General features: G+C 38.0%; 1 protein-coding gene across 1 annotated transcript in view; it reads left to right on the top strand.

Annotated features, from left to right (window-relative positions):
• Positions 1–12,424, top strand: part of LOC102159855 (zinc finger protein 2 homolog) — a 46,913-nt gene that overhangs the window by 22,503 nt on the left and 11,986 nt on the right. The window contains exons 3-4 of the mRNA XM_021100027.1: positions 4,241–4,310; positions 5,638–5,714. The gene's annotated coding sequence lies outside the window, so the exon portion shown is untranslated. The remainder of the gene's footprint in view (positions 1–4,240; positions 4,311–5,637; positions 5,715–12,424) is intronic.

The following is a 12,424-nucleotide window of genomic DNA, read 5'->3' as shown; positions in this document are numbered from 1 at the left end:
TAGTCAGATGTACACAATTTGTTTATCCATTTACCTGTCGAAGGACATCTTGATTACTTTGAATTTTTGAAGATTATGCATAAAACACGTATAAACATTTATATGCAAGTTTTTGTGTTGTGTGGACTACACCTCTCTTGTTTTATTTGGGTAAAATTCACATAACATGAAATTTAACTGTTTAAGTGTGTAATTCAGCAGTTTGTAGTATATTCACAGTGTTGTGCAACCATCATGACTATCCAATTCCAGAACATTTTCCTCACTCCAAAAGAAGCCCTGTACACATTGAGCAGTCACTTCTCATTCCACCCTTTCCCCTTCCCCTGACAAGTACTCTTCTACTTTGTCTCTATGAATTTGCCTATTCTGGACATTTCATATAAATAGAATCACACAATATGCGGCTGTTTCTGTTTGGCTTCTTTCACTTTCAAGCTTCGTGCATGTAACATTTATTAGCACTTCATTAGTTTTTATGGCTGGATGTTCCATTGTATGTATATACCACGTTTTGTTTATCTTTTAATCTGCTGATGCACATTTGGATTTTTCCTGTCATGAATGATGCTGCTATGAAAATTCACGTATCAGACTTGTGTGTGGATTTTTTCCCCAGTTTTCTTGGGTTTATGCCTAGGAGTAGAATCGCTGGATCATGTGGTAACTCTATCTAAATTTTCAAGGAAGTGCCAAACTTTTTGCACAGCATCGGCACAATTTTACATTCCCACCAGCAATGTATAAGGGCTCCAGTTTCTCCACATCCTTGTCAATATTTGTTGATTTATATTATTTTGACTATAGTTATCCTAATGGTCATGAAATGGTATCTGATTTTGGTTCACATTTCTCTGATGACTAATGGTGTTGAACACTGAGCATTATTTTATAAGCTTATTGGCCATTTGCGTATCTTCTTTAGCAATATGACTATTTGGATCCATTGACTACGTTAAAAATTGGTCATCTTTTTGTTGCTGAATTATAAGAGTTCTTTGTATATTGTATATACTAGACCCGTGATCTGTGCCAAGGGTCTAGTATGTACAGTATACATTGTGTGGGCTGTCTTTTCACCACCACCCCCCTTTTTTTTAAGGGCACACCTGCGGCATATGGGAGTGCCCAGGCTAGGGGTTGGCTCAGAGCTGCAGCTGCCGGTCTGCACCACAGCAATGCCAGATCCGAGCTGCATCCACAACCTATACAACAGCTGATGTCAACGCCAGATCCTTTAACCCACTGAGCGAGGCCAGTGATTGAACCTGCATCTTCATGGATACTAGTCAGATTCTAAATCTGCAAAGGCACAATGGGAACTCTGTCTTTTCACTCTTTCGGTAGTGTCTTTGATCCACAAAAGTTTTTAATTTTTTGAAGTTCAGCTTATATATATTTTTTCTTTTGCTTGTGCTTTGGGTGCCATATTTAAGACAATTATTCGACCCAAGTTCCCAAAGATTTATACTTACGTTTCCTTTTAAGAGTTTTATAGTTTTAGTTCTTAAAGTTAGGTCTTTGACCCATTTTGAGTTCATTTTTGAATATGGTGTGCTTAGGGATCCACATTCATTCTTTTTTTTTTTTTTTTTTGTCTTTTGTTGTTGCTATTTCTTGGGCCGCTCCCGCGGCATATGGAGGTTCCCAGGCTAGGGGTTGAATCGGAGCTGTAGCCACCGGCCTACGCCAGAGCCACAGCAACGCAGGATCCGAGCCGCATCTGCAACCGTGTCACGGCAACGCCGGATCGTTAACCCACTGAGCAAGGGCAGGGACCGAACCCGCAACCTCGTGGTTCCTAGTCAGATTCGTTAACCACTGTGCCACGACGGGAACTCCCCCACATTCATTCTTTTGGGCATGGATTTGTTGAAAAAGTGATTCCCCATCGAATAGTCTAGGAGTCCTTGTCAAAAATCAGTTGACTGTAATCACATAGGTTTATTGACTCTCACTTCTGTTCCATTGACTTTTACACATACCACAATATTTTTATTAGTACAACTGTGTAGTAAATTTCGAAAATGGGAAATGTGTGTCTTATTTTGTTCTTTTTCAAGATTGCTTTCCCTATGTGGTGTCCCTTGCAATTCCAAATGAATTTTAAGATCAGCTTGTCCATATTTGCAAAGAAGGCAGCTAAACTTTTGAATCACTGAGCCTATAGATCATTTGGGGAATATTTCCTTTTAAACAATATTAAATCTTTCAATCCATAAACTATATGTTTTCCCATTTACTTTGGTTTTCTTTGATTTCTTTCAATAATGTTTTATAGCTTTCATTGTAAAATTTGTCCATTCCTCTGGTTAAATTTATTCCTAAGTGTTTTTTCTTTTTCATACTATTAACAAATGGAATTGTTTTCTTAATATCATTTTTTGACTATTCATTTTTTGTGTATATAAATAAACTGACTTTTGCAAATTGATCTTTCAATTTTATTTTATCCTGCAATTTTACTGAAATTGTCCATTAGAATAGTTTTGTGGGAGTTCCCGTTGTGGCACAGTGGTTAACGAATCCGACTAGGAACGATGAGGTTTCGGGTTTGATCCCTGGCCTTGCTCAGCGGATTAAGGATCCAGCGTTGCTGTGAGCTGTGGTATAGGTCTCAGATGCGGCTTGGATCCCGTGTTGCTGTGGCTCTGGCATAGGCCAGTGGCTACAGCTCCGATTGGACCCATAGCCTGGGAACCTCTATATGCCACGGGAGCGGCCCTAGAAAAGGCAAAAAGACAAAAAAAAAAAAAAAAATAGTTTTTGTGTGTGGATTCTTTATGGTTTTAGACATAAAATTGTGTCATCTGTGAACAGAGATAGTTTTACTTATTTCTTTCCAATCTGGATGCTCCTCGCCCCCCTTTTGAATTGCTTGGTTAGAGCTTCTAGTACAATGTTGAATAGCAGTGGCAAGATAGAACATCATTGTCTTGTTCCTGATCTTAGGGGGAAAGATTTCAGTCTTTCACTGTTAAGCATGATGCTAGCTGTCGTTTTTTCCATAGATGCTCTTAATTAAGTTGAGGAAGTTCTCTTCTTGTCCTAGTTTGTTTTATGGTTTTATTTATTTATTTTATTCATGAAAGGGTGTTGGATTTTCGTCAAATGCTTTTTCTACGTCTATTGAGATGAATTAGTGATTTCTTCCCTTCATTTTGTTAATAAGGTGTATTACACAGATTTTTTATGTTGAACACCCTGCATTCCTAGGGTAAATTCCACTTGGCCATGGTACATAATATTTTAAATATGCTGCATAATTCAGTTTACTTGTATTTTGTTGAGGATTTTGGCATCTGGGTTCATAAGGGATATTTTAGGTAGTTTTGATTTTTTTATGATTTCTTTTGCTGTCTTTAGTATTAGGGTAATATTAACCTCATACAGTGAATTAGGAAATGTTCAGTCTTCTCATATTTTCTTTGAGTCATTCTTCATGAAGCCACCTGCCAGGTAAAAACAAAACAAAAAAACCCCACGAGTCTTGTGGATGAGGTCTGTTCTGTTCCCCCTGGTACTAGTACCTGTACTGTGAGTGAGGACTATTATCTTCAAGGCCACTGCACACTAGGGAATGTAGAATGCCACATATCTCACTTTTTTAAATTGAGATTCAGCTGATTTTCCCTAATTAAGCATTCCAATGGTTGATTCAAGTTTTGGCTAATTTCTAGAATTTTGAAAAAGTTGATTCTGATAGTTTTTGCCAGAATTGTTTTTGTTGTTTTTATGGAGGGACAGACTTTTGGAGTTCCTTACTCTGCTATTTTCTGACAGGCAGAAAAAGAAAAGATACTCTGACAGTCTCCTTTCTTTCTCCCCCATGCCATTTTGTTTGGTTGTTGTTGTTGTTGAAAAAACAGGATCATTTGTCATGTAGAACTTACTATATTTTGGACTTGGATAATTACACGTGAGTAGTGTCAATGAACAATTCCTCCGTCTTCTATAATTTCTGCAAACTGGAAGTTATATCTAAAAACTATATTAGATTTAGATTCAGTTTTCTGACAAGAATACCAATATCTGTGGTTTTTTCCCTTCTTTTTGCATCACATCAGGAAGCGTTTGATAGCTTTACATCCCACTGTTATGATCATCAATCTGATTTATATATGATAAAATTTCTATCAACTTTCCCCCTAATAGTTTAACATTTTTTAAAAGTTTGGAACCCTAGAATTCTCCACAGAGTATTATTTAATAAATGCTTGCAATTGTGTTTCTGCCACAGGTTTTCTGGATAGAGGCCTCAGCTTATAACTTCAGAAGTTAGAAGTACGGCTCAAATGCCTGGAATGGAGGTGAGCCTCCAAAGCAATTGCACCCCTGAAGAGAAGCTGCAGTCTGAAGAGAAGTTTTAGCTTTCAGTTCTTTTCAGACATCTTCTGAATGGCTGTGTGGAGAAAAAGCCAATTGTGCAGGATCAGTCAACAGACAAACTTGACCCAGAGTCTTTAGAGCCTTGACACTGGCAGATCAGAGATATGGTAAAATTACTTGTGCTGAAGCAGTTCCAGATCCTCCTAAACAAGGAGTTTAAAGTTTGTCTCAAAACTCAGAAAATAATGAAAAGACTGTATCTCTGGGAGATTTAACCCAAATGAGGAGGAAATAAGTATGGCTTATAAAAAAAATGCGCTAATGTAATAAGCTTAGAAGAAGGCAGGTTGCAAAGTAAAAGTAGGAAACATGAGTTTTCCTTCTCCTTCTTTAGGCACAGAGTAAATCCTAGGTAATTTTATTTTCTATTATTGCATAAACTTTGTTACAATAATAAAAAGGGGAAAAATCAGCTGGAATCTCATTTCCATAATACATTAAGTATATTTTCTGTGTTTCTTTCCACTCCCTGCTTAGATAAATGCATACTTTTTACTCATTTATAATTATAGAATAGTCATAATAATTATTTCAAATGTTTTTATTCTATCAAAAGCATTTTATATGTTTCATAATTACTTTAATAGAGGTGGACTATTCCCTCAAGATGCTATTTCAATACTCTGTAAATTTTATTTATTTTTATGGCATATTTAGGCATATTATTTTTTATGGCATATTATTTTGTTGGGAATTTTTGATATTTTAGTGCTTTCTGCAAGGATCATCTTTTAATCTGTGATGTATTTTTGGTTTTTTTAAAATGATTGTTTTGTAAAAAATGATTCTCTTATAATGAATTGTTAAGAGTTATTACTGCAATGAAATGCCGAACAGGTCTGTGATATGAGGGGCCAAATTACTTTCCAAAAAGGATATAACATTTTATACTACATGAGCATCTTACTGAGGTAGAGATTCTCCTTGATATTTTCATCTTCCTTTTTGTAGCTTGGCATGCCACCTCCTAGTGTTTCTTTGCCCAGATATCCTGTGTCCACATGCTTTCCTCTCTGTTCCTGCCCCCAACAGCATCCAGATAACTGTTACCTGCAATCCATTCAGATAATAGAGATGGGAATCCCTTTCTCTGACTTTTAGGAACTGGGAATTATATCTGTCCTTTTCCTTCCTTTTATAGCTCTCTTTGGAGAGAAAGTAGGGGCCACATCTGTTTTTCTGAGGGACTTGTTGGTCATTAGTTTGTCTTCAGGACTCCATGTTCTTTTGACATCTCTGTCTTCCCAGGATTCTCCTTTCCTTCAAAATGGAGCCCAAAGGAGAGGCTGGCTACCATGTTTCTGACTACAGGACACCAGGCAAATGTGAGTTTGTTCCTTTCAGAGAGTTCAGAGCATTAACAACGTTTTATTCTCTAACCTTAAAATTTATGTTCCTATATGTATAATTCTGAAATCAAATCTTAAGTTATTTGACTTATTGTGGTAAATGGTAGGTTCTGTAGGAAAAGTTCCGTCTCAATGATACCATCACCTCTTCAAGTAGTAATTACCTACTACTTCAAGTCATTCATACATTTATCCATCCATTAAACCTTTTCTGTTAGGTTAATGTTGCTACATAACAAATCACCACACTTTTGGCAGCTAAAAACAACACCCATTTATTGTCTCACATTTTTTAGGTCAGAAGTCAGAGCAGGTTTCAACCAGGTTCTGGGTTCAGGAGTTTTAAAATTTTTTGGTCTTTTTGCCTTTTCTAGGGCCACTCCCTTGGCATTTGGAGGTTCCCAGGCTAGGGGTCTAATCGGAGCTGTAGCTGCTGTCCTGAGCCCGAGCCACAGCAACGCAGGATCCAAGCTGTGTCTGCGACCCACACCACAGCTCACGCAACACTGGATCCTCAACCCACTGAGCAAAGCCAGGGATCAAACCTGCAACCTCATGGTTCCTAGTCAGATTCGTTAACCACTGTGCCATGACGGGAACTCCTGTGTTCAGTGTTTAATACAGGTTGAAATCAAGATGTCAGCTGGTACCACAATCTCATCTGAAGCTTGAGATCCTCCTCCAAGCTTGCTTGCTTGCTTGCTTGCTTGCTTGCTTGCTTTCTCTTTCCTTATTACAAGGAACAGGAGACAAATTTATCCAGATAGATACACATACAAAGTTTTAGTCAGCTGGGGCTGCCATAACAAAATACTCAAGACTCAGTTGTTGAAACAACAACAACTGATTTTTTCACAGTTCTGGAGACTGGGACTAAGTTTATTTAGTTTGATGGCAGAACTCAGTTCCTTATGTGTAAGATTGAGGTCCCATTTTCTTCCTGGCTATTGGCTGGATGTTGTCCTCAGCAACTAGAGGCTGTACTTTATTCCTAGTCACATGGCCCTTTCATTGTGTGGCAATTGCTTCTTCAAAGCAAGAAGGAGAATCTATCCAGTGTGCTCCCATAGACTCTTCTGTAATGTAACCTAATCAAGGGAATGGCTGCCCCATTTAGAGTCACAGAAACTACTCACACTTAAAGAGAGGAGATTGTACAGAGTTAATACAACAGGAGTGGGAATCTTTGGAGACATCTTAGAATTCTGCCTACCATGCATTTATGGAAGACTTAGTAATTAAAGCAGTATTTATTAAGTATCCACTACATGTTTTCTTGGAAATATTAGAGAAGAAGTGGAATTTTCACCTTTACAGAAAGTGGCATCTGAAATGAGAAATCAAACATAAAAGTATACCATGGTAGCTGTCTTAGGCGGTAAATAATTAGTATTTTTGAAAGAAGTGGTGCAGAGAGAAAGTGCTCCAGGAATTCTGAGATGGAAGATATGTATATGGACTGCCAGGGATTGGGGAACATTTCAAAGGATAGATGAAATTTGTATTTAGACATGAAGGATGCATAGAATTTGAAAAACCTCAGAATTTTGAGAAACACAATGATAGAGACTGCTTTTCTCCCAATATTTAGATCCCTTTTCTTCCTCACTAAGAGAACCCCTGAATTTTAGCTAGCCATGTATCCAGCAATAATAAAGGCAATGGTGTTTTTTTTTTTTTTGCTTTTTTTGCTCCTGAGGGTTCCATGTGACTAACTTCTAGTCAATGGGATATATGCACAAGTGTCAGGTGAAAGCTTCTGGGAAACTTCTTGAAGAAATGGCTGATATTTGCCCTTCTTTATCCCTTTGGTCCTCCTGTAGCCATCTTGTATTATGAGGTCAAGTTTATACATGATGGACCAACAAGATAGAAAACTGGCTCCCTTACACTTTGGAATGCTATAGCAGCCTTCACCACCTACCTAGACTTGTGTATGGTCCATGGTTATAATACCTTACTGTGTGCAAAACAGTGTCACCTTGAGATTGTAGGGAACAGATTGGGAGAGTGTAGATGGCTGCAGTGAGGAAAGAATGCCAGCCATGCAATTAGTCAGGAGACTCAACATAATTTAGGCACAAAGACCTGAATTTTTTTCTTAGATTCCTTCCCATAGGGATTATACGTATGCATGCTTCAAGTGGACTAGGGATTGAGTGAAAGAGAGCTTTCCTACCAAATAAAAAGAAACCCTGCAAATTTCTAAACTAATTTGCCAACTATCTTCAAGCTTGAAACTTAGGTGGTCCTACACAGCATAAGCAGATGTAGCATATCCCACCGTGGCTTACCACATTCCCCAGAATCCCCCAACAAAAGCCAGATAGCTGAAGACGACATTGTTTTGCACAGTGGAGTTTTCAGATCACAAAGCTTAGTTTCATGTTTTACCACATAATTTTATACTATTCAGGAACTCTGGTACTTTCATTTAAAGAAATGTTTACTTAGACTGGACTTTCCTAATTCTGGTATTAAAGAGCCAGCAGGAGGTGATATTCTCACTTGACTGTAAAAAGTAAAATAAGTGTCCAAAAATATCTGAGCCATTGGTTTGTCTCCAGCTTTCCAGTATTCTCTTTGCTATCCCTCTATCCCCCACCCCCAACTATTTCCCTACAAAGTGAATGACAATTTTTATTTTTTGTCTGGTCCATCTGTCTAATTTCTGATGATGTGTCTCACCAGATCACCTCCCTCACATTTTGAATTATGTGTTTAGATTGATGTGGCCCCCTTTCCTATGTATACCTTTTTTCCCTCCCCATTCCTCTGTGCTGTTTATACAAAGACATATTTCAGTGTGTAAAAACCTATGTATCTCTGGATATATTTTCACAATATCACTTCATCTTCACCAGTTTCTGTCACTCAGCACAAGAGAGATGTGTTTAAAAATTTTTCTTTCAGGCTGGGAAAATAATCTGGAGACCAGAAAGTCTATTGAAAAGCAGGATGTTTCTGCATAAGACAAGCTTGGGGGCAATAATGAAAAGAACCACCAAAGATAGTCCTTGGAACTTAAACTTGGGAGAAAATGGGGAATGTAAAAAGTAGGTTGGAGAGCCAAGAGGGAGACCAGCAGAATATGGGATCAAATGTCCATTGCTAGCAAGAAAATACTCAACAAAGAGAGGGACCAGGCAAGAGAAAATTTATAGGAATATTTCTTATTACACAACAAAAAATTCATGTAGGAAAGAAACCATATAAATGTGACATGACTAAAGATATTTTCAAACAGAATACGGAACTAATGAAACAAAATATACAGTGTGGAAAAAAAATAAAAATGTAAAGAATGTAGGAAAACTTTCAGTTACTATTCTTAATAATTATCCAAATATTCACCCTTCATTAGTTCATTTTGGAGAGAAATCTTCTGAATGTAATAATTGAATATCTTCAGTGAGAAATTTAACCTTTTCTCAGCATCAGAAAATCCACAGTGGAGATAAACTCTTCATGTGCAGTGCCTGTGTGAAAACTTTCAGCAGAAGTTCTTCTTTTGGAGGTCCCATTGTGGCTTAGCAGGTTAAGAACCTGGCTAGTATCCATGAGGATGTGGGTTTGATCTCTGGCACCCCTTAGTGGGTTAAGGATCCAGCGTTGCCATGAGCTATAGTTTAGGTCACAGACATGGCTCAGATCCCACGTTGCTGTTGCTGTGGCTATGATGTAGGCCAACAGCTGCAGCTCCAATTCGACCCCTGGCCCGGGAACTTCCACATGCCACAGATGAGGCCTTAAAAGAAAAGAAAAAAAAAAAAAAAAGGAGTTCCTGTCATGGCAAAGTGGTTAAAGAATCCGACTAGGAACCATGAGGTTGTGGGTTCGATCCCTGGCCTTGCTCAGTGGGTTAATGATCCGGTGTTGCCATGAGCTGTGGTGTAGGTCAAAGACATGGCTCAGATCTCACGTTGCTGTGGCTGTGGCGTAGGCCAGTGGCTGTAGCTCCTATTAGACCCCTAGCCTGCGAACCTCCATATGCCACAGTCATGGCCCTAGAAAAGGCAAAAAGACCAAAAAAAAAAGTCTTTTTCTTCTCTTATTAAACATCAGAGAACTCACACTGATGAGAAACTGTGAATAAAATAAGTGTGGGAAGTTCTTCGGCCAGAGCTCATCACTTACCCAACATGAAAGAATACACACTGGGGAGAAACCCTCTAAGTGCAGAGAATGTAAGAAAGTCTTCTGAAACTAATCAGCTCATATTCAGCATCAGTGAATACACACTGGAGACAAACTCTATGAATGTGATGAGTGTGGGAACAGTTTTGGCTAAAGATTATCCCTGCCTCATCATCAGAGAACTCATAATGGAGAGAAACCCTATGAATGTGTTGACTGCAGGAAGGCCTGAAGAGACCACTCTGCTTTCTAAAGTCTTCAGAACTCAGACTGGAGAGAACCTCTATAGGTTTAAAGAATGTGAGAGAGACTTCAGCTAGAGTTCACACCTTACCATACATCAAGTAATACACACCAGAGAGAAGTTTTAGAAGTGTAATGAATGTGGGAAGGCCTTTAGCCAGAGTGCAAATCCTGCCAAACATCATAAAACTCATATTGGAGAGAGATTCTATAAATGTAGCCAGTGTGGGAAAGCCTTCAGCTGGAGTTCACACTGTTACCACATATCAGATAGTCCGTACTGGAGAGAAACCCTATGAACGTGGTGGATGTGGCAAAGTCTTTAGCTAGAGTGCAAGTCTCACCAAACATCAGAATGCTCACTGGAGAAAGACTCTGAATGTAGTCAGTGTGAAAAGCCTTCAGCCAAAGTACAATTCTTTAAAGCTTCTGCCAACTCACACTGTCTAGGAATTCTGTGAATGTGATGAGTCCTAATGACTTCTGGTAAATTTCAGTCATCATCAGAAACCAAAGATTTCCTTGATAACATAAGAAAAGTTTAAATAAGACTTGACATTTCATGAAAGGTGAGAAAGCTTATGTTGTAAGCAAGAGACCACTAAATAAATATTGTAAGATACTTGAGGACAGGTATTGTTCTGATATTCCTTCACAGCTTTTTACTAGGGCTTTGTAAAGACTCTGTAGTAAGTGCTTGTATCATTAATACATTTTTGGCCAGATTTGTTGTATTCTTCCACAGAAGCTTTCTTAGACTTTAAAAAATGGGAATGCCCCAACTAGAAATGGAAGAGCCCAAATAAAATTGAGAAAATGCCTTTAATTAAGAAGAGCATCTCAGGAGTTCCTGTTGTGGCGCAGTGGTTAACAAATCCGACTAGGAACCATGAGGTTGCGGGTTTGACCTTGCCCTTGCTCAGTGGGTTAATGATCTGGCGTTGCCATGAGCTGTGGTGTAGGTTGCAGACGTGGTAGGCTGGTAGGCTGGCAGCTACAGCTCCAATTAGACCCCTAGCCTGGGACCCTCCCATATGCCACGGGAACGGCCCAAGAAATGGCAAAAAGGCAAAAAGGCAAAAAAAAAAAAAAAAAAAAAAGCATCTCAAATTCTATATTTCTAAGTTCTATTCAGAAAAGTCTGGAATGCCTGTATTATATGGGTTTTCTCATCCATAACAGAGACAATACCAGAGGACCCACGGAAGCAAGAGGATACATTTTAAATAATCCCTTTAACAGAGCAATTCCATCACTATGCTTCTCTTTATGTTCTCATCCCTAACTCCTCAAGATTTTATCTAAGGGGAAAGATATGAGAAGAGAATGATTTTCAAGATTTATTCATAAAAATAAATTTCTACAGGATGTAGGCATGTACTCTTTGAATTCTATCTTTCCTTTGAACATACCAGTGAACAAGTAGAAGGTTAGGAAAGGCAAAATACACTATGTCTCTAGGCCTGTTTCTTATTACTTGGCACTTGGTTTACAAAGCATCATGTTGTTTTTAAGCGATTGGGCCTTAGGTAAAAAGGTAAGATGATAGTAAATCTGAGTTCCCTTGAAATACCTATAACATAGAAGAATAGAACCAGAAATCACCTAAAAATGGTAGAACTGGAAAATTTGGTTTACTTCTTGCTGTTACTTCACAGGTAAATTCACAGAATTTCTCTGCTTCCTCCTTAAAATTCATCTCTACTTAGTTTTAGCTGACCATTAATTTGTGTAAGTTCAAATACAACTTAAAATATATTCTAAATTATATGGCACTGCGATAATTATAATACAGCCAAACATTGACAACAGAAATAGCGGCAATATACAAAAATGATTTCTCTAAATCTTTAGGCCAATATTCAGTGATAATAAATACAAGCCAAACCTCAATTAACTTAAATTTAATCTATCTGTTAGTGGGTTAATGACATTGTGGTTATTTTAGTATAGTTCTAACAACTGGTATTTTGGGCAGTTTGAGTATATAAAAGTCAATAATGCCATTTTCTTTTGAAAAATCAGTTAGCAACTGCCAAGTGACATAACTTCAAATAAAGTACTATATAAATTTTTCATTATAGGACTTATGATTCAACTGTATTTTTTGACTTGATTACTGTAGCTTTTTAATATTGTCTGAGGTCTGAGAGAGTTATGCCTCCTGCTTGTCCCCCCACCCCCACCCCAGGATTGCTTTGGCAATTCTGGGTCTTTTATGCTTCCATGTAAATTTTAGCATTATCTGTTCTAATTCTGTGAGAAATGTCCTGGGTAATTTGACAGGGATTGCACTGAATCTGTAG

This window comes from Sus scrofa, chromosome 7 (genome assembly GCF_000003025.6).
Source record: "Sus scrofa isolate TJ Tabasco breed Duroc chromosome 7, Sscrofa11.1, whole genome shotgun sequence".
In the NCBI taxonomy this organism is placed as follows: domain Eukaryota; kingdom Metazoa; phylum Chordata; class Mammalia; order Artiodactyla; family Suidae; genus Sus; species Sus scrofa.
The sequence above is the reverse complement of the archived record's forward strand: the minus strand, read 5'-3'. Positions and strand labels throughout refer to the sequence as shown.